Raw genomic sequence first — 23,469 nt, 5'->3', positions numbered from 1 at the left:
TTTAGGCAAAAAACTCATTTCTGACAAAGTTGCCCAAATGCATCTCAGAAGTGTGCAACTTGTTCCCTGAGTTAGAAAACGTCGAGAAACGGTCGTTTCTGCTAGCGCTGTGCTTCTACACATGTATTTGCTGAACGGTGAAAGCGCACAGTAATGCACTTTTCTCCCAGCAAATACACTGTTTCTAAGGAAATGGGAACACACTGAGGAGACACTTGTGGGAGCTACTGTGACTAAAACTGAGCTTTCCTACGCACAGGGAAGCAAGAGAAATGCTGATTTCATCAAGCCCAGTTACATACTCAGAATCTGTACTACTGCGCAAATAGGCATGTCTCTTAAGGCAAAAAACTCATTTCTGACAAAGTTGCCCAAATGCATCTCAGAAGTGTGCAACTTGTTCCCTGAGTTAGAAAACGTCGAGAAACGTTCGTTTCTGCTAGCGCTGTGCTTCTACACATGTATTTGCTGAACGGTGAAAGCGCACAGTAATGCACTTTTCTCCCAGCAAATACACTGTTTCTAAGGAAATAGGAACACTGAGGAGACACTTGTGGGAGCTACAGTGACTAAAACTGAGCTTCCGTACGCACAGGGAAGCAAGAGAAATGCTGATTTCATCAAGCCCAGTTACCTACTCAGAATCTGTACTACTGCGCAAATAGGCATGTCTCTTTAGGCAAAAGACTCATTTCTGACAAAGTTGCCCAAATGCGTCTCAGAAGTGTTCAAATTTTTTCCTGAGTTAGAAAAGGTCGAGAAACGTTCGTTTCTGCTAGCGCTGTGCTTCTACACATGTATTTGCTGAACGGTGAAAGCGCACAGTAATGCACTTTTCTCCCAGCAAATACACTGTTTCTAAGGAAATGGGAACACTGAGGAGACACTTGTGGGAGCTACTGTGAGTAAAACTGAGCTTCCCTACGCACAGGGAAGCAAGAGAAATGCTGATTTCATCAAGCCCAGTTACATACTCAGAATCTGTACTACTGCGCAAATAGGCATGTCTCTTTAGGCAAAAAACTCATTTCTGCCAAAGTTGCCCAAATGCATCTCAGAAGTGTGCAACTTGTTCCCTGAGTTAGAAAACGTCGAGAAACGGTCGTTTCTGCTAGCGCTGTGCTTCTACACATGTATTTGCTGAACGGTGAAAGCGCACAGTAATGCACTTTTCTCCCAGCAAATACACTGTTTCTAAGGAAATGGGAACACACTGAGGAGACACTTGTGGGAGCTACTGTGACTAAAACTGAGCTTTCCTACGCACAGGGAAGCAAGAGAAATGCTGATTTCATCAAGCCCAGTTACATACTCAGAATCTGTACTACTGGGCAAATAGGCATGTCTCTGTAGGCAAAAAACTCATTTCTGACAAAGTTGCCCAAATGCATCTCAGAAGTGTGCAACTTGTTCCCTGAGTTAGAAAACGTCGAGAAACGGTCGTTTCTGCTAGCGCTGTGCTTCTACACATGTATTTGCTGAACGGTGAAAGCGCACAGTAATGCAATTTTCTCCCAGCAAATACACTGTTAATAAGGGAATGGGAACACACTGAGGAGACACTTGTGGGAGCTACTGTGACTAAAACTGAGCTTCCCTACGCACAGGGAAGCAAGAGAAATGCTGATTTCATCAAGCCCAGTTACATACTCAGAATCTGTACTACTGCGCAAATAGGCATGTCTCTGTAGGCAAAAAACTCATTTCTGACAAAGTTGCCCAAATGCATCTCAGAAGTGTGCAACTTGTTCCCTGAGTTAGAAAACGTCGAGAAACGGTCTTTTCTGCTAGCGCTGTGCTTCTACACATGTATTTGCTGAACGGTGAAAGCGCACAGTAATGCACTTTTCTCCCAGCAAATACACTGTTTCTAAGGAAATGGGAACACTGAGGAGACACTTGTGGGAGCTACAGTGACTAAAACTGAGCTTCCCTACGCACAGGGAAGCAAGAGAAATGCTGATTTCATCAAGCCCAGTTACATACTCAGAATCTGTACTACTGCGCAAATAGGCATGTCTCTTTAGGCAAAAAACTCATTTCTGACAAAGTTGCCCAAATGCATCTCAGAAGTGTGCAACTTGTTCCCTGAGTTAGAAAACGTCGAGAAACGGTCGTTTCTGCTAGCGCTGTGCTTCTACACATGTATTTGCTGAACGGTGAAAGCGCACAGTAATGCACTTTTCTCCCAGCAAATACACTGTTTCTAAGGAAATGGGAACACACTGAGGAGACACTTGTGGGAGCTACTGTGACTAAAACTGAGCTTCCCTACGCACAGGGAAGCAAGAGAAATGCTGATTTCATCAAGCCCAGTTACATACTCAGAATCTGTACTACTGCGCAAATAGGCATGTCTCTTTAGGCAAAAAACTCATTTCTGACAAAGTTGCCCAAATGCATCTCAGAAGTGTGCAACTTGTTCCCTGAGTTAGAAAACGTCGAGAAACGGTCTTTTCTGCTAGCGCTGTGCTTCTACACATGTATTTGCTGAACGGTGAAAGCGCACAGTAATGCACTTTTCTCCCAGCAAATACACTGTTTCTAAGGAAATGGGAACACACTGAGGATACACTCTTGGGAGCTACTGTGACTAAAACTAAGCTTCACTACGCACAGGGAAGCAAGAGAAATGCTGATTTCATCAAGCCCAGTTACATACTCAGAATCTGTACTACTGCGCAAATAGGCATGTCTCTTTAGGCAAAAAACTCATTTCTGACAAAGTTGCCCAAATGCATCTCAGAAGTGTGCAACTTGTTCCCTGAGTTAGAAAACGTCGAGAAACGGTCGTTTCTGCTAGCGCTGTGCTTCTACACATGTATTTGCTGAACGGTGAAAGCGCACAGTAATGCACTTTTCTCCCAGCAAATACACTGTTTCTAAGGAAATGGGAACACAATGAGGAGACACTTGTGGGAGCTACTGTGACTAAAACTGAGCTTTCCTACGCACAGGGAAGCAAGAGAAATGCTGATTTCATCAAGCCCAGTTACATACTCAGAATCTGTACTACTGCGCAAATAGGCATGTCTCTTAAGGCAAAAAACTCATTTCTGACAAAGTTGCCCAAATGCATCTCAGAAGTGTGCAACTTGTTCCCTGAGTTAGAAAACGTCGAGAAACGTTCGTTTCTGCTAGCGCTGTGCTTCTACACATGTATTTGCTGAACGGTGAAAGCGCACAGTAATGCACTTTTCTCCTAGCAAATACACTGTTTCTAAGGAAATAGGAACACTGAGGAGACACTTGTGGGAGCTACAGTGACTAAAACTGAGCTTCCGTACGCACAGGGAAGCAAGAGAAATGCTGATTTCATCAAGCCCAGTTACATACTCAGAATCTGTACTACTGCGCAAATAGGCATGTCTCTTTAGGCAAAAGACTCATTTCTGACAAAGTTGCCCAAATGCATCTCAGAAGTGTTCAAATTTTTTCCTGAGTTAGAAAAGGTCGAGAAACGGTCGTTTCTGCTAGCGCTGTGCTTCTACACATGTATTTGCTGAACGGTGAAAGCGCACAGTAATGCACTTTTCTCCCAGCAAATACACTGTTTCTAAGGAAATGGGAACACACTGAGGAGACACTTGTGGGAGCTACTGTGACTAAAACTGAGCTTTCCTACGCACAGGGAAGCAAGAGAAATGCTGATTTCATCAAGCCCAGTTACATACTCAGAATCTGTACTACTGCGCAAATAGGCATGTCTCTTAAGGCAAAAAACTCATTTCTGACAAAGTTGCCCAAATGCATCTCAGAAGTGTGCAACTTGTTCCCTGAGTTAGAAAACGTCGAGAAACGTTCGTTTCTGCTAGCGCTGTGCTTCTACACATGTATTTGCTGAACGGTGAAAGCGCACAGTAATGCACTTTTCTCCTAGCAAATACACTGTTTCTAAGGAAATAGGAACACTGAGGAGACACTTGTGGGAGCTACAGTGACTAAAACTGAGCTTCCGTACGCACAGGGAAGCAAGAGAAATGCTGATTTCATCAAGCCCAGTTACATACTCAGAATCTGTACTACTGCGCAAATAGGCATGTCTCTTTAGGCAAAAGACTCATTTCTGACAAAGTTGCCCAAATGCATATCAGAAGTGTGCAACTTGTTCCCTGAGTTAGAAAACGTCGAGAAACGGTGTTTTGTGCTAGCGCTGTGCTTCTACACATGTATTTGCTGAACGGTGAAAGCGCACAGTAATGCACTTTTCTCCCAGCAAATACACTGTTTCTAAGGAAATGGGAACACACTGAGGAGACACTTGTGGGAGCTACTGTGACTAAAACTGAGCTTCCCTACGCACAGGGAAGCAAGAGAAATGCTGATTTCATCAAGCCCAGTTACATACTCAGAATCTGTACTACTGCGCAAATAGGCATGTCTCTGTAGGCAAAAAACTCATTTCTGACAAAGTTGCCCAAATGCATCTCAGAAGTGTGCAACTTGTTCCCTGAGTTAGAAAACGTCGAGAAACGTTCGTTTCTGCTAGCGCTGTGCTTCTACACATGTATTTGCTGAACGGTGAAAGCGCACAGTAATGCACTTTTCTCCCAGCAAATACACTGTTTCTAAGGAAATGGGAACACTGAGGAGACACTTGTGGGAGCTACTGTGACTAAAACTGAGCTTCCATACGCACAGGGAAGCAAGAGAAATGCTGATTTCATCAAGCCCAGTTACATACTCAGAATCTGTACTACTGCGCAAATAGGCATGTCTCTTTAGGCAAAAAACTCATTTCTGACAAAGTTGCCCAAATGCATCTCAGAAGTGTGCAACTTGTTCCCTGAGTTAGAAAACGTCGAGAAACGTTCGTTTCTGCTAGCGCTGTGCTTCTACACATGTATTTGCTGAACGGTGAAAGCGCACAGTAATGCACTTTTCTCCCAGCAAATACACTGTTTCTAAGGAAATGGGAACACACTGAGGAGACACTTGTGGGAGCTACTGTGACTAAAACTGAGCTTCCCTACGCACAGGGAAGCAAGAGAAATGCTGATTTCATCAAGCCCAGTTACATACTCAGAATCTGTACTACTGCGCAAATAGGCATGTCTCTTTAGGCAAAAAACTCATTTCTGACAAAGTTGCCCAAATGCATCTCAGAAGTGTGCAACTTGTTCCCTGAGTTAGAAAACGTCGAGAAACGGTCTTTTCTGCTAGCGCTGTGCTTCTACACAAGTATTTGCTGAACGGTGAAAGCGCACACTAATGCACTTTTCTCCCAGCAAATACACTGTTTCTAAGGAAATGGGAACACACTGAGGAGACACTTGTGGGAGCTACTGTGACTAAAACTAAGCTTCACTACGCACAGGGAAGCAAGAGAAATGCTGATTTCATCAAGCCCAGTTACATACTCAGAATCTGTACTACTGCGCAAATAGGCATGTCTCTTTAGGCAAAAAACTCATTTCTGACAACGTTGCCCAAATGCATCTCAGAAGTGTGCAACTTGTTCCCTGAGTTAGAAAACGTCGAGAAACGTTCGTTTTTGCTAGCGCTGTGCTTCTACACATGTATTTGCTGAACGGTGAAAGCGCACAGTAATGCACTTTTCTCCTAGCAAATACACTGTTTCTAAGGAAATGGGAACACACTGAGGAGACACTTGTGGGAGCAGCTGAGAAATTGTAAAATTGTAAAATGTAAGACGCTTGCTTGCCCTGCCCAGAGGCTTCTCCCAGTTCTCGTTACTACTAGCCTCAGAGTCCCACCTTAGTTCCCAGAATAGCTACATGCGAGCTCCCGATATCAGAAGTCCCATATGGTTTCTAGTAACCGCCCTAGGGACCCACACCCAAGTCCCCACAAGAAGTCTCCCACTGCCAATGTCCATATGGTTTAAGCTTGATAAGGAACCCCACGTGCTTTGTGGTTTTTGCCCTTAAAAACTAGTCTGTAACAGCTACTCGGGGTCCTTCACCTCCCGAGGGCTGAAGGGACCCTGGCGCGTCAGTAAAAACAATAAACCTTTGCTTTTGCATCAGTGTGTTGTGCCTCGCGTGGTCTCTCACGGCGACCCCCCTTCCCGAGTTGGGTGTGAGAGTCCAACATTTGGTTCGTTGGCCGGGAAGTTGAGGTCGCCCGAGACCCCCGACTCACCCACTGAAGGTTCCCCTTCCCCCGGCCCGGGCCGCCGACGGACGACTGAGACGTAAGTGACTTTTGTTTCTTGTTTCGTATTTGTCTGTATTTTTGTTTCTCTGTAGCGCGCAAGTCAGTAGCAGGGACGAGAAGTAAGGGCAGACGTGCTGAGCACTCTCTCTCCCTCACCCTAGAGGACGCTCTAGGTGGTTTGGTATCACCCTGGAGGACCCTTCAGTGGTGTTCTGGAGGAGCCCTGACGGGGACACCGTCAGTCTCCTCAAATCAGTAGGCGAGCGTGTCCGCACGCCGCCGTCAGAATCAGTATTTTTGGTTTGGCGCCGATTCAATGCTGCGCAGCGTGTGTTCGCTTGTCTACTAGTTACGTTTGTGTGTGTTATAGCCCTCTTTGTATTTGTGTTGACTGAAGCGACCAACGCTGACATGGGACAGACTGTGACCACCCCCTTGACTCTAATGCTTGACCATTTCAAAGATATACGTGCCCGCGCACACAACCTCTCTTTAAGCGTCCGCAAGGGACGCTGGCAGACTTTTTGCTCTTCGGAGTGGCCCGCCTTCAATGTAGGCTGGCCACCCGAAGGGACCTTTGACTCACTGACTATCACTAGGGTAAAATCCATTGTCTTTAGTCCAGGGTCGCGTGGCCACCCCGATCAGGTACCCTATATCTTAATGTGGGAAAGCTTGGTTTCAGACCCTCCCCCCTGGATCCGCCCATTCCTGCCGCTGAAGCCTCAATTGAAACCTGACACCACCCTCCTGCCGGTAACGTCCTCAGCTGCTGGAGATCAGGACCAGACTTCAACTTCCCGCGATTCGATTTCTCGGCAGTTCTTGAAACCTGTTATTCCCCAAGATCCAATGCAGGACCTTCTCCATCTGGACTCCCCTCCGCCGTACCCCCTACCTCTAACCCCACCAACTTCGTCTCTACCCTCTACCACCTCCGTATCTACCCCCTCCACTGTCTCACCCACAGCACCTCCTTCCCCTGACCCTCCTCTTACCCCAGCACCCGCTCCCTCCCCTCCTCGCCTCCGCCTCCGCCGGGGCCCCACTGAAGACCAATGGCAATCTTCCCTCTTTCCTCTCCGTACAACCAACGGAGAAATCACTTACTGGCCTTTTTCAGCCTCAGACCTTTATAATTGGAAAAACCATAACCCCCCTTTCTCCCAAGACCCTCAGGCACTGACATCTCTGATAGAATCCATTCTGCTGACACACCAACCCACCTGGGATGATTGCCAGCAGCTGCTGCAGGTGCTCCTGACGACTGATGAATGACAGCGGGTCCTCCTAGAAGCCAGAAAAAATGTTCCTGGCCCCGGGGGCTCACCCACACTCCTGCCCAATGAGATTGATGCAGGGTTCCCCCTCACCCGTCCAGACTGGGACTATGAAACCCCAGCAGGTAGGGAAAGTCTCCGTGTCTACCGCCAGACTCTGCTGGCAGGCCTCAAAGCAGCGGGCAGACGCCCAACCAATTTGGCCAAGGTAAGAACCATAATTCAGGGAAAGGATGAGAGCCCTGCAGCCTTTTTGGAGAGATTATTAGAGGGGTTCCGAATGTATACCCCGTTTGACCCCATGGCAGCTGAACACAAGGCAACAGTAGTCATGTCCTTCATAGATCAAGCAGCTCCTGATATTAAAAGGAAGTTACAGAGACTGGATAACATTCAGTCCTTCAGCACCCAGGATCTTGTGAAAGAGGCAGAGAGGGTATATAATAAAAGAGAAACAGAGGAAGAGAAGGAGGCTAGGATAGCAAGGGAACAAGAAGAACGAGAGGACCGTCGAGAAAGACGTAGAGGCAAAGAATTAACTCGGATCTTGGCCACAGTGGTAGCTAATAATTCTAGGTCTAAGGGGCAGGATAGAGAGGGGGGAGATCGGAGGCGGCCCAGGGTAGAAAAGGACCAATGTGCTTATTGCAAGGAGAGAGGCCATTGGATCCGAGACTGCCCTAAGAGACCCAGAGACCAGAAAAGGGTTCCAGTCTTGGCCCTAGGCGAAGATAGTGACTGAAGGTGTCAGGGCTCTGAAGCCCCCCCTGAGCCCAGGCTAACTCTTACAGTCGGGGGGCAACGTACCACCTTCCTGGTGGACACTGGTGCCCAACACTCAGTCCTGACCCAGCCAGCTGGACCAATGTCATCAAAAACTTCCTGGGTCCAAGGAGCAACTGGAGGCAAGTTACACCGATGGACTAATAAACGGACTGTTGACCTTGGCACAGGTATCGTGACCCACTCCTTCCTAGTAGTTCCTGAATGCCCTTATCCCCTGCTAGGAAGAGACTTGCTAACCAAATTGGGGGTCCAAATACATTTCTCAGAAGAAGGGGCACAAGTACTTAACTCCATGGGAATGCCTGTGCAGATTCTTACTGTCAAACTGCAAGATGAGCACAGACTGTTCGAACCCACCCCTCAAGGGCCTCTTTCAGAAGATAACCCATGGCTCCAGCAGTTCCCTCAGGCATGGGCAGAGACTGGAGGGCTCGGACTAGCCCACACACAGCCACCTATTATTGTGACTCTTAAACCCTCGGCTGTACCAGTCTCAATCAAACAATACCCAATGAGTCAAGAAGCCCGGCTGGGCATTAAAAAACATATCCACCGATTCCTGCAACTAGGAGTCTTAAAGCCTTGTCAATCTCCCTGGAATACTCCACTCTTACCTGTAAAAAAGCCAGGGACGCAGGACTATAGGCCCGTGCAGGACCTCAGAGAAGTCAATAAGAGGGTGATAGACATCCATCCCACAGTGCCTAACCCATACAATCTACTGAGCACTCTAAGGCCGGATTTTACTTGGTATACTGTTCTAGACCTTAAGGATGCCTTCTTTAGTCTGCCCTTGGCCCCCCAAAGCCAATTGTATTTTGCCTTCGAATGGAAGGACCCTGAATTAGGACTCTCAGGACAGGTGACCTGGACGCGCCTTCCTCAAGGTTTCAAGAATTCTCCTACCCTGTTTGATGAGGCCCTGCACCAGGATTTGACTGACTTCCGCACCCAGAACCCTGAGGTGACACTCCTGCAGTACGTGGATGACCTTCTATTGGCTGCTCCCACCAAGGAGGCCTGCATCACCGCCACCCAGCACTTACTCCAAGAACTAGGTAACAAGGGCTATCGTGCATCGGCCAAGAAGGCCCAGATCTGCAAAAAGGAGGTAACATATTTGGGTTATGTCCTGCATGAGGGAAAAAGATGGCTTACCAAGAGCCGAATTGACACGGTGGCCAAGATTCCCCCACCTCAGAGCCCCAGACAGTTAAGAGAGTTCTTGGGGACAGCAGGCTTCTGTAGATTATGGATACCAGGCTTTGCTGAATTGGCTGCCCCCTTATACCCTCTGACACGGGGCACTGACTCTTTCCAGTGGGGGGCCCCCCAGCAACAGGCCTTTGAAGCCATAAAGAAGGCCCTCCTGTCTGCCCCAGCCCTGGGATTGCCAGACACCACGAAGCCATTCACCCTCTTTGTAGATGAAAAACAAGGGATCGCCAAGGGGGTATTGGCACAAACTCTGGGACCTTGGAAACGGCCTGTGGCCTACTTATCTAAACAACTAGACACTGTAGCCGCTGGATGGCCTCCATGCCTGCGCATTATGGCTGCCACTGCGTTGTTGGTTAAAGATGCCAACAAACTGACCTTGGGACAATCCCTGACCATAGTCACGCCTCACGCATTAGAGGCAGTGATACGCCAGCCCCCCGATAGATGGGTCACCAACGCCCGTCTCACTCACTACCAAGCTCTACTCCTAGACTCCGAACGTATCACCTTTGGCCCTCCAGTTACCCTCAACCCTGCCACATTGCTGCCAGCCCCAGACCAAGGACAAGAGACTCCACATGACTGTCATCAAGTGTTGGCTGAGACACATGGAACTCGAGAGGACCTCCAAGATCGTGAACTTCCAGAAGCCGACCACACTTGGTATACAGACGGTAGCAGTTATTTGGACTCAGGTACCAGACGGGCCGGGGCAGCAGTGGTGGATGGGCAGAAAGTCATATGGGCCCAGGCCCTTCCCTCGGGGACCTCTGCCCAAAAGGCTGAGCTTATAGCCCTAACCAAAGCCTTGGAACTCTCTCGAGGCAAAAAGGCTAATATCTACACTGACAGCCGGTATGCCTTTGCCACTGCCCATATACATGGGAGCATCTATGAACAGAGGGGCTTACTAACATCAGAGGGCAAAGAGATAAAAAACAAGCCCGAAATTAAAGCCTTGCTAAAAGCCCTCTTCCTGCCTGCTCGAGTGGCCATCATTCACTGTCCTGGGCATCAAAAAGGACAGGACCCCATTGCCCTGGGGAACCAACAGGCAGACCGAGTGGCAAAACAAGTCGCCTGTATGGAGGCCCTAACACTGGCCCTAGAGGCTGATAAAGCCAATCAGGCAATCAGCCAAGTAGAACCATATATCTACACTTCAGAAGACCAAGCCAAGGCTCAGGCCTCAGGGGCCTCATTAGACTCAAAACTCCAACAGTGGATCAAAAATGGCAAGACTGTGCTACCAGCCAAAGAGGCAACTGCCATGATCCAACAGATGCATGCCTGGACCCACCTAGGATCAAAAAAGCTTCGACAGATCCTGGACAAAACAGAGTTCATCATCCCTGGAGCCAATGCCCTGATTGACAAAACTGTAGCCAATTGCCAAGCCTGCCAGCAAGTAAATGCTGGAAAAAGCCAAGCCCCAGAAGGAACCAGGGTCCGTGGGGACAGACCAGGAACTTACTGGGAAGTTGACTTCACTGAGGTAAAGCCCCCAGCTGCGGGTTATCGATACTTATTGGTCTTCATAGACACTTTTTCAGGATGGGTAGAAGCTTTCCCAACCCGACGGGAAACAGCACAAACAGTAACCAAGGCTATCCTAGAAGACATCTTTCCTCGGTTTGGACTCCCTAAGGTAATTGGGTCAGACAATGGGCCAGCCTTCGTCTCCCAGGTAAGTCAGGGATTGGCCAAGATCCTGGGGACTGATTGGAAATTACATTGTGCTTATAGACCCCAAAGTTCAGGACAGGTAGAAAGGATGAATAGAACCCTAAAAGAGGCCTTAACTAAATTGACCATAGAGACTGGCTTAAAAGACTGGAGACGCCTCCTACCTCTGGCCCTGTTTAGGGCCAGAAACACCCCTTCTCGTTTTAATTTGACTCCATATGAGATTTTATATGGAGGGCCACCTCCTCTGTCTACTATGCTCAATTCTTATCAGCCCTCTGCTTCCAAAACTGATTTGCAGGCTCGCCTAAAAGGACTACAAGCAGTACAGGCCCAAGTTTGGGCCCCCCTTGCTGAGATCTACAAGCCTGGCCACAACCAGACAGGACATCCTTTCCACGTCGGTGACTCAGTCTACATTCGACGACACCGGTCCCAAGGACTCGAGCCTCGGTGGAAGGGACCCTATACAGTCCTCCTGACCACACCCACCGCTCTCAAAGTAGACGGAATTGCAGCTTGGGTACACGCCTCCCACGCCAAGGCCGCTCCTCCTCCTCCTCCAGACCCCGAGCAACGCTCCCAATGGCACCTACACCGCTCCGGAGATCCTCTAAAGATAAGACTCACCAGATCTGGTCTTTAACTGTGCTCTTCCTCATGCTGGCCCTAGGGACAGTGGCCTACCTCAATCCCCATCAGCCCATGAAACTCACTTGGCAGGTCCGATCCCAACTGGGGGATGTGGTCTGGTCAATATCCCGAGAAGCCCCCCCCCATACCTGGTGGCCTGATCTAACCCTAGACTTGTGCCTCTTAATTGCTGGCTTAGATACTTGGGATATCCCAGAGAGAAGTTATAAAGAGTTACCCATTCTTTCTGAAGCCACTCATTACCAAAGAACAGCAGCCTTAGGTTGTGCCAGGCCCTGGTCAAGATGCCAGTTACGACTGGCTCCTTTTTATGTTTGTCCTCGAGATGGTAGATCAAGATCAGAAGCCCACCGATGCGGAGGGCTGGAAAGCTCTTATTGTGCTGCCTGGGGGTGTGAAACGTCAGGCTCTGTCTATTGGAAGCCCTCCTCAACATGGGACTTAATAACTGTATCCCGCAACCACTCTGGCACTACTAAATGCCCTCAGCGGGGACGGTATCTTCCTAGCTCCCAGGCTACTTGCAATCACAATAGCCAATGTAATCCCATAGTTATAAAATTTACAGAAAAAGGAAAAAAGTATTCAGATTGGGTAACAGGGCGACAGTGGGGCTTAAGATTTTATGTAGAAGGCACTGACCCAGGACTTACTTTCTCCATTAGATTAAAATTAGAAAAACCCCTAAAAATGTCTATAGGCCCCAACCCCGTCCTTGCTGACACTGGAGTACAACCCCCACGCCCCAGGCTCCCGACTATTGCCCCAACTCCTCCACCCACTACCCCAAACACAGAGCCACCCTTACCCAAGACTGGAGATCGGCTCTTTAATCTGGTTAAGGGGGCTTTCCAAGCCCTCAACACCACCAACCCCCAAGCAACCCAGTCCTGTTGGCTCTGCATCACCCCAAGCCCACCTTATTATGAGGGAATTGCTACCTCAGCCACTTTCTCTAACACAAGTAATCATTCCTCCTGTGACTGGGGTCAGCACAAAAAGCTCACCCTGACGGAAGTTTCAGGTCAGGGGACCTGCCTAGGCACTGTTCCTCCTAGCCACCAACACCTCTGTAATCTTACCTTCTCCATAACTACCACCACCAGTAACTACTTTCTTACTCCTCCCTCTAACCTATGGTGGGCCTGCAACACTGGACTCACCCCTTGTGTCTCCACTGCCATATTTGCTGCAACCCACTATTGTGTGCTAGTCCAGCTTGTCCCCAGGATTTACTATCAGACTGCCCAGGCTTTTGAAGCCAACTATGAGGACACACGTCCTTCCCGTTTTCGGAGAGAGCCAGTCACTCTGACTCTGGCTGTCATGTTAAGCTTGGGGGTTGCAGCAGGGGTGGGGACAGGGACAGCAGCCTTAATACAAGGGACCCAACAATTCAATATGCTTAGAACAGCTATAGACGAGGACATCCGTGCCATAGAGCAGTCCATCACCAAGTTAGAAGAGTCCCTCACATCACTATCTGAGGTGGTCCTACAAAATAGAAGAGGGCTAGAACTTGTGTTTCTCAAAGAAGGAGGTTTATGTGCAGCTTCAAAAGAACAGTGTTGTTTTTATGTGGATCATTCTGGGGTAGTTAGAGATTCCATGACTAAGCTCCGAGAGCGCCTTGACAGGCGGCAACGAGAACGGGAGGCCAACCAGGGATGGTTTGAAACATGGTACAGTCAGTCCCCTTGGTACTCTACCCTGATATCGTCTATTATTGGGCCCCTGATCCTGCTCCTGCTTATACTCACCTTTGGCCCTTGCCTCTTAAACCGCCTAACGGCTTTTATCAGAGATCGACTTAATGTCACTCAGGCCTTAATCCTGACCCAACAGTACCAAGCCCTTAAACAAGAGCCTCAAGATTGAGGCCAGATTAAAAAAAAAAGGAGGGAATGAGAAATTGTAAAATTATAAAATGTAAGACGCTTGCTTGCCCTGCCCAGAGGCTTCTCCCAGTTCTCGTTACTACTAGCCTCAGAGTCCCACCCTAGTTCCCAGAATAGCTACATGCGAGCTCCCGATATCAGAAGTCCCATATGGTTTCTAGTAACCGCCCTAGGGACCCACACCCAAGTCCCCACAAGAAGTCTCCCACTGCCAATGTCCATATGGTTTAAGCTTGATAAGGAACCCCACGTGCTTTGTGGTTTTTGCCCTTAAAAACTAGTCTGTAACAGCTACTCGGGGTCCTTCACCTCCCGAGGGCTGAAGGGACCCTGGCGCGTCAGTAAAAACAATAAACCTTTGCTTTTGCATCAGTGTGTTGTGCCTCGCGTGGTCTCTCACGGCGACCCCCCTTCCCGAGTTGGGTGTGAGAGTCCAACACAACTGTGACTAAAACTGAGCTTCCCTACACACAGGGAAGCAAGAGAAATGCTGATTTCATCAAGCCCAGTTACATACTCAGAATCTGTACTACTGCGCAAATAGGCATGTCTCTGTAGGCAAAAAACTCATTTCTGACAAAGTTGCCCAAATGCATCTCAGAAGTGTGCAACTTCTTCTCTGAGTTAGAAAAGGTCGAGAAACATTCGTTTCTGCTTGGGCTGTGCTTCTACACATGTATTTGCTGAACGGTGAAAATGCACAGTAATGCACTTTTCTCCCAGCAAATACACTGTTTCTAAGGAAATGGGAACACACTGAGGAGACACTTGTGGGAGCTACTGTGACTAAAATTGTGCTTCCCTAAGCACAGGGAAGCAAGAGAAATGCTGATTTCATCAAGCCCAGTTACATACTCAGAATCTGTACTACTGCGCAAATAGGCATGTCTTTGTAGGCAAAAAACTCATTTCTGACAAAGTTGCCCAAATGCATCTCAGAAGTGTGCAACTTGTTCTCTGAGTTAGAAAACGTCGAGAAACGTTCGTTTCTGCTAGCGCTGTGCTTCTACACATGTATTTGCTGAATGGTGAAAGCGCACAGTAATGCACTTTTCTCCCAGCAAATACACTGTTTCTAAGGAAATGGGAACACACTGAGGAGACACTTGTGGGAGTTACAGTGACTAAAACTGAGCTTCCCTACGCACAGGGAAGCAAGAGAAATGCTGATTTCATCAAGCCCATTTATGTGGGAAAGATTAAACTTTGTCGCAGGTGGAAGCAGTCTTGGCGGGCTTTACCCTTGGTGCACACCTTGAATACCTTCTGAGAGACTCTTTGGAGCCTTCCTGGGCTTGAAATTCAGGAAGCCTACCTAGGAACCCCACCCTGGCTATTGTTTTCCTAATTGACCCTCGAAGGGAGAAGGGACCGCCCTTTGCATATGACTGGGAGGTGGGGGAGAGAAAAACAATAGGTAGAAGGAGAAAAGGAGAAGGTGCGGAGAGGGAGGAAGGGACGTGACCAGCTCCTGGGACAGAGACACCTAAGGACCCGTCCTGCCTATGGATTCCAGGAGGTGTTACTCTTCTGTCCCATTAACCTTTTTTTCCTTCTTGTATATACTAGTTGGGTTGTATAATAAAGTTTAATTGTTAATAAACTGAGCCAACACAGTTACATACTCAGAATCTGTACTACTGCGCAAATAGGCATGTCTCTTTAGGCAAAAAACTCATTTATGACAAAGTTGCCCAAAAGCATCTCAGAAGTGTGCAAATTGTTCCCTGAGTTAAAAAACGTCGAGAAACGGTCGTTTTTGCTAGCGCTGTGCTTCTACACAAGTATTTGCCGCACGGTGAAAGCGCACAGTAATGCACTTTTCTCCCAGCAAATACACTGTTTCTAAGGAAATGGGAACACACTGAGGAGACACTTGTGGGAGCTACTGTGACTAAAACTGAGCTTCCCTACGCACAGGGAAGCAAGAGAAATGCTGATTTCATCAAGCTCAGTTACATACTCAGAATCTGTACTACTGGGCAAATAGGCATGTCTCTTTAGGCAAAAAACTCATTTCTGACAAAGTTGCCCAAATGCATCTCAGAAGTGTGCAACTTGTTCCCTGAGTTAGAAAATGTCGAGAAACGTTCATTTCTGCTAGCACTGTGCTTCTACACATGTATTTGCTGAACGGTGAAAGCGCACAGTAATGCACTTTTCTCCCAGCAAATACACTGTTTCTAAGGAAATGGGAACACACTGAGGAGACACTTGTGGGAGCTACTATGACTAAAATTGAGCGTCTCTACGCACAGGGAAGCAAGAGAAATGCTGATTTCATCAAGCCCAATTACATACTCAGAATCTGTACTACTGCGCAAATAGGCATGTCTCTTTAGGCAAAAAACTCATTTCTGACAAAGTTGCCCAAATGCATCTCAGAAGTGTGCAACTTGTTCCCTGAGTTAGAAAACGTCGAGAAACGTTCGTTTCTGCTAGCGCTGTGCTTCTACACATGTATTTGCTGAACGGTGAAAGCGCACAGTAATGCACTTTTCTCCCAGCAAATACACTGTTTCTAAGGAAATGGCAACACACTGAGGAGACACTTGTGGGAGTACAGTGACTAAAACTGAGCTTCCCTACGCACAGGGAAGCAAGAGAAATGCTGATTTCATCAAGCCCAGTTACATACTTAGAATCTGTACTACTGCGCAAATAGGCATGTCTCTTTAGGCAGAAAACTCATTTCTGACAAAGTTGCCCAAATGCATCTCAGAAGTGTGCAACGTGTTCCCTGAGTTAGAACACGTCGAGAAACGTTCGTTTCCGCTAGCGCTGTGCTTCTACACATGTATTTGCTGAACGGTGAAAGCGCACAGCAATGCACTTTTCTCCCAGCAAATACACTGTTTCTAAGGAAATGGGAACACACTGAGGAGACACTTGTGGGGAGCTACAGTGACTAAAACTGAGCTTCCCTACGCACAGGGAAGCAAGAGAAATGCTGATTTCATCAAGCCCACTTACATACTCAGAATCTGTACTACTGCGCAAATAGGCATGTCTCTTTAGGCAAAAAACTCATTTCTGACAAAGTTGCCCAAATGCATCTCAGAAGTGTGCAACTTGTTCTCTGAGTTAGAAAACGTCGAGAAACGTTCGTTTCTGCTAGCGTTGTGCTTCTACACATGTATTTGCTGAACGGTGAAAGCGCACAGTAATGCACTTTTCTCCCAGCAAATACACTGTTTCTAAGGAAATGGGAACACACTGAGGAGACACTTGTGGGAGCTACTGTGACTGGAAACTGAGCTTCCCTACGCACAGGGAAGCAAGAGAAATGCTGATTTCATCAAGCCCAGTTACATACTCAGAATCTGTACTACTGCGCAATAAGGCATGTCTCTTTAGGCAAAAAACTCATTTCTGACAAAGTTGCCCAAATGCATCTCAGAAGTGTGCAACTTGTTCCCTGAGTTAGAAAATGTTGAGAAACGTTTGTTTCTGCTAGCGCTGTGCTTCTACACATGTATTTGCTGAACGGTGAAAGCGCACAGTAATGCACTTTTCTCCCCAGCAAATACACTGTTTCTAAGGAAATGGGAACACACTGAGGAGACAATTGTGGGAGCTACTGTGACTAAAACCGAGCTTCCCCTATGCACAGGGAAGCAAGAGAAATGCTGATTTCATCAAGCCCAGTTACATACTCAGAATCTGTACTACTGCGCAAATAGGCATGTCTCTTTAGGCAAAAAACTCATTTCTGACAAAGTTGCCCAAATGCATCTCAGAAGTGTGCAACTTGTTCCCTGAGTTAGAAAACGTCGAGAAACGTTCGTTTCTGCTAGCGCTGTGCTTCTACACATGTATTTGCTGAACGGTGAAAGCGCACAGTAATGCACTTTTCTCCCAGCAAATACACTGTTTCTAAGGAAATGGCAACACACTGAGGAGACACTTGTGGGAGTACAGTGACTAAAACTGAGCTTCCCTACGCACAGGGAAGCAAGAGAAATGCTGATTTCATCAAGCCCAGTTACATACTTAGAATCTGTACTACTGCGCAAATAGGCATGTCTCTTTAGGCAGAAAACTCATTTCTGACAAAGTTGCCCAAATGCATCTCAGAAGTGTGCAACGTGTTCCCTGAGTTAGAACACGTCGAGAAACGTTCGTTTCCGCTAGCGCTGTGCTTCTACACATGTATTTGCTGAACGGTGAAAGCGCACAGCAATGCACTTTTCTCCCAGCAAATACACTGTTTCTAAGGAAATGGGAACACACTGAGGAGACACTTGTGGGAGCTACAGTGACTAAAACTGAGCTTCCCTACGCACAGGGAAGCAAGAGAAATGCTGATTTCATCAAGCCCAGTTACATACTCAGAATCTGTACTACTGCGCAAATAGGCATGTCTCTTTAGGCAAAAAACTCATTTCTGACAAAGTTGCCCAAATGCATCTCAGAAGTGTGCAACTTGTTCTCTGAGTTAGAAAACGTCGAGAAACGTTCGTTTCTGCTAGCGTTGTGCTTCTACACATGTATTTGCTGAACGGTGAAAGCGCACAGTAATGCACTTTTCTCCCAGCAAATACACTGTTTCTAAGGAAATGGGAACACACTGAGGAGACACTTGTGGGAGCTACTGTGACTGAAACTGAGCTTCCCTACGCACAGGGAAGCAAGAGAAATGCTGATTTCATCAAGCCTAGTTACATACTCAGAATCTGTACTACTGCGCAATAAGGCATGTCTCTTTAGGCAAAAAACTCATTTCTGACAAAGTTGCCCAAATGCATCTCAGAAGTGTGCAACTTGTTCCCTGAGTTAGAAAATGTTGAGAAACGTTTGTTTCTGCTAGCGCTGTGCTTCTACACATGTATTTGCTGAACGGTGAAAGCGCACAGTAATGCACTTTTCTCCCAGCAAATACACTGTTTCTAAGGAAATGGGAACACACTGAGGAGACACTTGTGGGAGCTACTGTGACTAAAACCGAGCTTCCCTATGCACAGGGAAGCAAGAGAAATGCTGATTTCATCAAGCCCAGTTACATACTCAGAATCTGTACTACTGCGCAAATAGGCATGTCTCTTTAGGCAAAAAACTCATTTCTGACAAAGTTGCCCAAATGCATCTCAGAAGTGTGCAACTTGTTCCCTGAGTTAGAAAACGTCGAGAAACGTTCGTTTTTGCTAGCGCTGTGCTTCTACACATGTATTTGCTGAACTGTGAAAGCACACAGTAAAGCACTTTTCTCCCAGCAAATACACTGTTTCTAAGGAAATGGGAACACACTGAGGAGACACTTGTTGGAGCTACAGTGACTAAAACTGAGCTTCCCTACGCACAGGGAAGCAAGAGAAATGCTGATTTCATCAAGCCCAGTTACATACTCAGAATCTGTACTACTGCGCAAATAGGCATGTCTCTTTAGGCAAAAAACTCGTTTCTGACAAAGTTGCCCAAATGCATCTCAGAAGTGTGCAACTTGTTCCCTGAGTTAGAAAAGGTCGAGAAACGTTCGTTTCTGCTAGCGCTGTGCTTCTACACATGTATTTGCTGAACGGTGAAAGCGCACAGTAATGCACTTTTCTCCCAGCAAATACACTGTTTCTAAGGAAATGGGAACACACTGAGGAGACACTTGTGGAAGCTACAGTGACTAAAACTGACCTTCCCTACGCACAGGGAAGCAAGAGAAATGCTGATTTCATCAAGCCCAGTTACATACTCAGAATCTGTACTACTGCGCAAATAGGCATGTCTCTTTAGGCAAAAAACTCATTTCTGACAAAGTTGCCCAAATGCATCTCAGAAGTGTGCAACTTGTTCTCTGAGTTAGAAAACGTCGAGAAACGTTCGTTTCTGCTAGCATTGTGCTTCTACACATGTATTTGCTGAACGGTGAAAGCGCACAGTAATGCACTTTTCTCCCAGCAAATACACTGTTTCTAAGGAAATGGGAACACACTGAGGAGACACTTGTGGGAGCTACAGAGACTAAAACTGAGCTTCCCTACGCACAGGGAAGCAAGAGAAATGCTGATTTCATCAAGCCTAGTTACATACTCAGAATCTGTACTACTGCGCAATAAGGCATGTCTCTTTAGGCAAAAAACTCATTTCTGACAAAGTTGCCCAAATGCATCTCAGAAGTGTGCAACTTGTTCCCTGAGTTAGAAAATGTTGAGAAACGTTCGTTTCTGCTAGCACTGTGCTTCTACACATGTATTTGCTGAACGGTGAAAGCGCACAGTAATGCACTTTTCTCCCAGCAAATACACTGTTTCTAAGGAAATGGGAACACACTGAGGAGACACTTGTGGGAGCTACTGTGACTAAAAGCGAGCTTCCCTACGCACAGGGAAGCAAGAGAAATGCTGATTTCATCAAGCCCAGTTACATACTCAGAATCTGTACTACTGCGCAAATAGGAATGTCTCTTTAGGCAAAAAACTCATTTCTGACAAAGTTGCCCAAATGCATCTCAGAAGTGTGCAACTTGTTCCCTGAGTTAGAAAACGTCGAGAAACGTTCGTTTCTGCTAGCGCTGTGCTTCTACACCTGTATTTGCTGAACGGAGAAAATGCACAGTAATGCACTTTTCTCCCAGCAAATACACTGTTTCTAAGGAAATGCGAACACACTGAGGAGACACTTCCGGGAGCTACAGTGACTAAAACTGAGCTTCCCTACGCACAGGGAAGCAAGAGAAATGCTGATTTCATCAAGCCCAGTTACATACTCAGAATCTCTACTACTGCACAAATAGGCATGTCTCTTTAGGCAAAAAACTCATTTCTGACAAAGTTTCCCAAATGCATCTCAGAAGTGTGCAACTTGTTCCCTGAGTTAGAAACGGTCGTTTCTGCTAGCGCTGTGCTTCTACACATGTATTTGCTGAACGGTGAAAGCGCACAGTAATGCACTTTTCTCCCAGCAAATACACTGTTTCTAAGGAAATGGGAACACACTGAGGAGACACTTGTGGGAGCTACTGTGACTAAAACCGAGCTTCCCTACGCACAGGGAAGCAAGAGAAATGCTGATTTCATCAAGCCCAGTTACATACTCATAGTCTGTACTACTGCGCAAATAGGCATGTCTCTTTAGGCAAAAAACTCATTTCTGACAAAGTTGCCCAAATGCATCTCAGAAGTGTGCAACTTGTTCCCTGAGTTAGAAAATGTCGAGAAACGTTTGTTTCTGCTAGCGCTGTGCTTCTACACAGGTATTTGCTGAACGGTGAAAGCGCACAGTAATGCACTTTTCTCCCAGCAAATACACTGTTTCTAAGGAAATGGGAACACACTGAGGAGACACTTGTGGGAGCTACTATGACTAAAACTGAGCTTCTCTACGCACAGGGAAGCAAGAGAAATGCTGATTTCATCAAGCCCAGTTACATACTCAGAATCTGTACTACTGCGCAAATAGGCATGTCTCTTTAGGCAAAAAACTCATTTCTAACAAAGTTGCCCAAATGCATCTCAGAAGTGTGCAACTTGTTCCCTGAGTTAGAAAACGTCGAGAAACGTTCGTTTCTGCTAGCGCTGTGCTTCTACACATGTATTTGCTGAACGGTGAAAGCGCACAGTAATGCACTTTTCTCCCAGCAAATACACTGTTTCTAAGGAAATGGGAACACACTGAGGAGACACTTGTGGGAGTTACAGTGACTAAAACTGAGCTTCCCTACACACAGGGAAGCAAGAGAAATGCTGATTTCATCAAGCCCAGTTACATACTCAGAATCTGTACTACTGCGCAAATAGGCATGTCTCTTAAGGAAAAAAACTAATTTCTGACAAAGTTGCCCAAATGCATCTCACAAGTGTGCAACGTGTTCCCTGAGTTAGAAAACGTCGAGAAACGTTCGTTTCCGCTAGCGCTGTGCTTCTACACATGTATTTGCTGAACGGTGAAAGCGCACAGCAATGCACTTTTCTCCCAGCAAATACACTGTTTCTAAGGAAATGGCAACACACTGAGGAGACACTTGTGGGAGTTACAGTGACTAAAACTGAGCTTCCCTACGCACAGGGAAGCAACAGAAATGCCGATTTCATCAAGCCCAGTTACATACTCAGAATCTGTACTACTGCGCAAATAGGCATGTCTCTTTAGGCAAAAAACTCATTTCTGACAAAGTTGCCCAAATGCATCTCAGAAGTGTGCAACTTGTTCCCTGAGTTAGAAAATGTCGAGAAACGTTCGTTTCTGCTAGCGCTGTGCTTCTACACATGTATTTGCTGAACGGTGAAAGCGCACAGTAATGCACTTTTCTCCCAGCAAATACACTGTTTCTAAGGAAATGGGAAGAAACTGAGGAGACACTTGTGGGAGCTACTGTGACTAAAACTGAGCTTCCCTACGCACAGGGAAGCAAGAGAAATGCTGATTTCATCAAGCCCAGTTACATACTCAGAATCTGTACTACTGCGCAAATAGGCATGTCTCTTTAGGCAAAAAACTCATTTCTGACAAAGTTGCCCAAATGAATCTCAGAAGTGTGCAACTTGTTCCCTGAGTTAGAAAACGTCGAGAAACGTTCGTTTCTCCTAGCGCTGTGCTTCTACACATGTATTTGTTGAACGGTGAAAGCGCACAGTAATGCACTTTTCTCCCAGCAAATACACTGTATCTAAGGAAATGGGAACACACTGAGGAGACACTTGTCGGAGCTACTGTGACTAAAACTGAGCTTCCCTACGCACAGGGAAGCAAGAGAAATGCTGATTTCATCAAGCTCAGTTACATACTCAGAATGTATACTACTGGGCAAATAGGCATGTCTCTTTAGGCAAAAAACTCATTTCTGACAAAGTTGCCCAAATGCATCTCAGAAGTGTGCAACTTGTTCCCTGAGTTAGAAAACGTCGAGAAACGTTCGTTTCTGCTAGCGCTGTGCTTCTACACATGTATTTGCTGAACGGTGAAAGCGTAGAGTAATGCACTTTTCTCCCAGCAAATACACTGTTTTTAAGGAAATGGGAACACACTGAGGAGACACTTGTGGGAGCTACAGTGACTAAAACTGAGCTTCCCTACGCACAGGGAAGCAAGAGAAATGCTGATTTCATCAAGCCCAGTTACATACTCAGAATCTGTACTACTGCGCACATAGGCATATCTCTTTAGGCAAAAAACTCATTTCTGACAAAGTTGCCCAAATGCATCTCAGAAGTGTGCAACTTGTTCCTTGAGTTAGAAAACAACGAGAAACGTTCGTTTCTGGTAGCGCTGTGCTTCTACACCTGTATTTGCTGAACGGTGAAAATGCACAGTAATGCACTTTTCTCCCAGCAAATACACTGTTTCTAAGGAAATGGGAACACACTGAGGAGACACTTGTGGGAGCTACAGTGACTAAAACTGAGCTTCCCTACGCACAGGGAAGCAAGAGAAATGCTGATTTCATCAAGCCCAGTTACATACTCAGAATCTGTACTACTGCACAAATAGGCATGTCTCTTTAGGCAAAAAACTCGTTTCTGACAAAGTTGCCCAAATGCATCTCAGAAGTGTGCAACTTGTTCCCTGAGTTAGAAAATGTCGAGAAACGTTTGTTTCTGCTAGCGCTGTGCTTCTACACATGTATTTGCTGAACGGTGAAAGCGCACAGTAATGCACTTTTCTCCCAGCAAATACACTGTTTCTAAGGAAATGGGAACACACTGAGGAGACACTTGTGGGAGCTACTATGACTAAAACTGAGCTTCTCTACGCACAGGGAAGCAAGAGAAATGCTGATTTCATCAAGCCCAGTTACATACTCAGAATCTGTACTACTGCGCAAATAGGCATGTCTCTTTAGGCAAAAAACTCATTTCTAACAAAGTTGCCCAAATGCATCTCAGAAGTGTGCAACT

Source organism: Acomys minous, assembly GCF_964271855.1.
Source record: "Acomys minous genome assembly, contig: scaffold_23, whole genome shotgun sequence".
Classification (NCBI taxonomy): Eukaryota; Metazoa; Chordata; class Mammalia; order Rodentia; family Muridae; genus Acomys; species Acomys minous.
Note: the sequence above shows the minus strand (reverse complement) of the source record.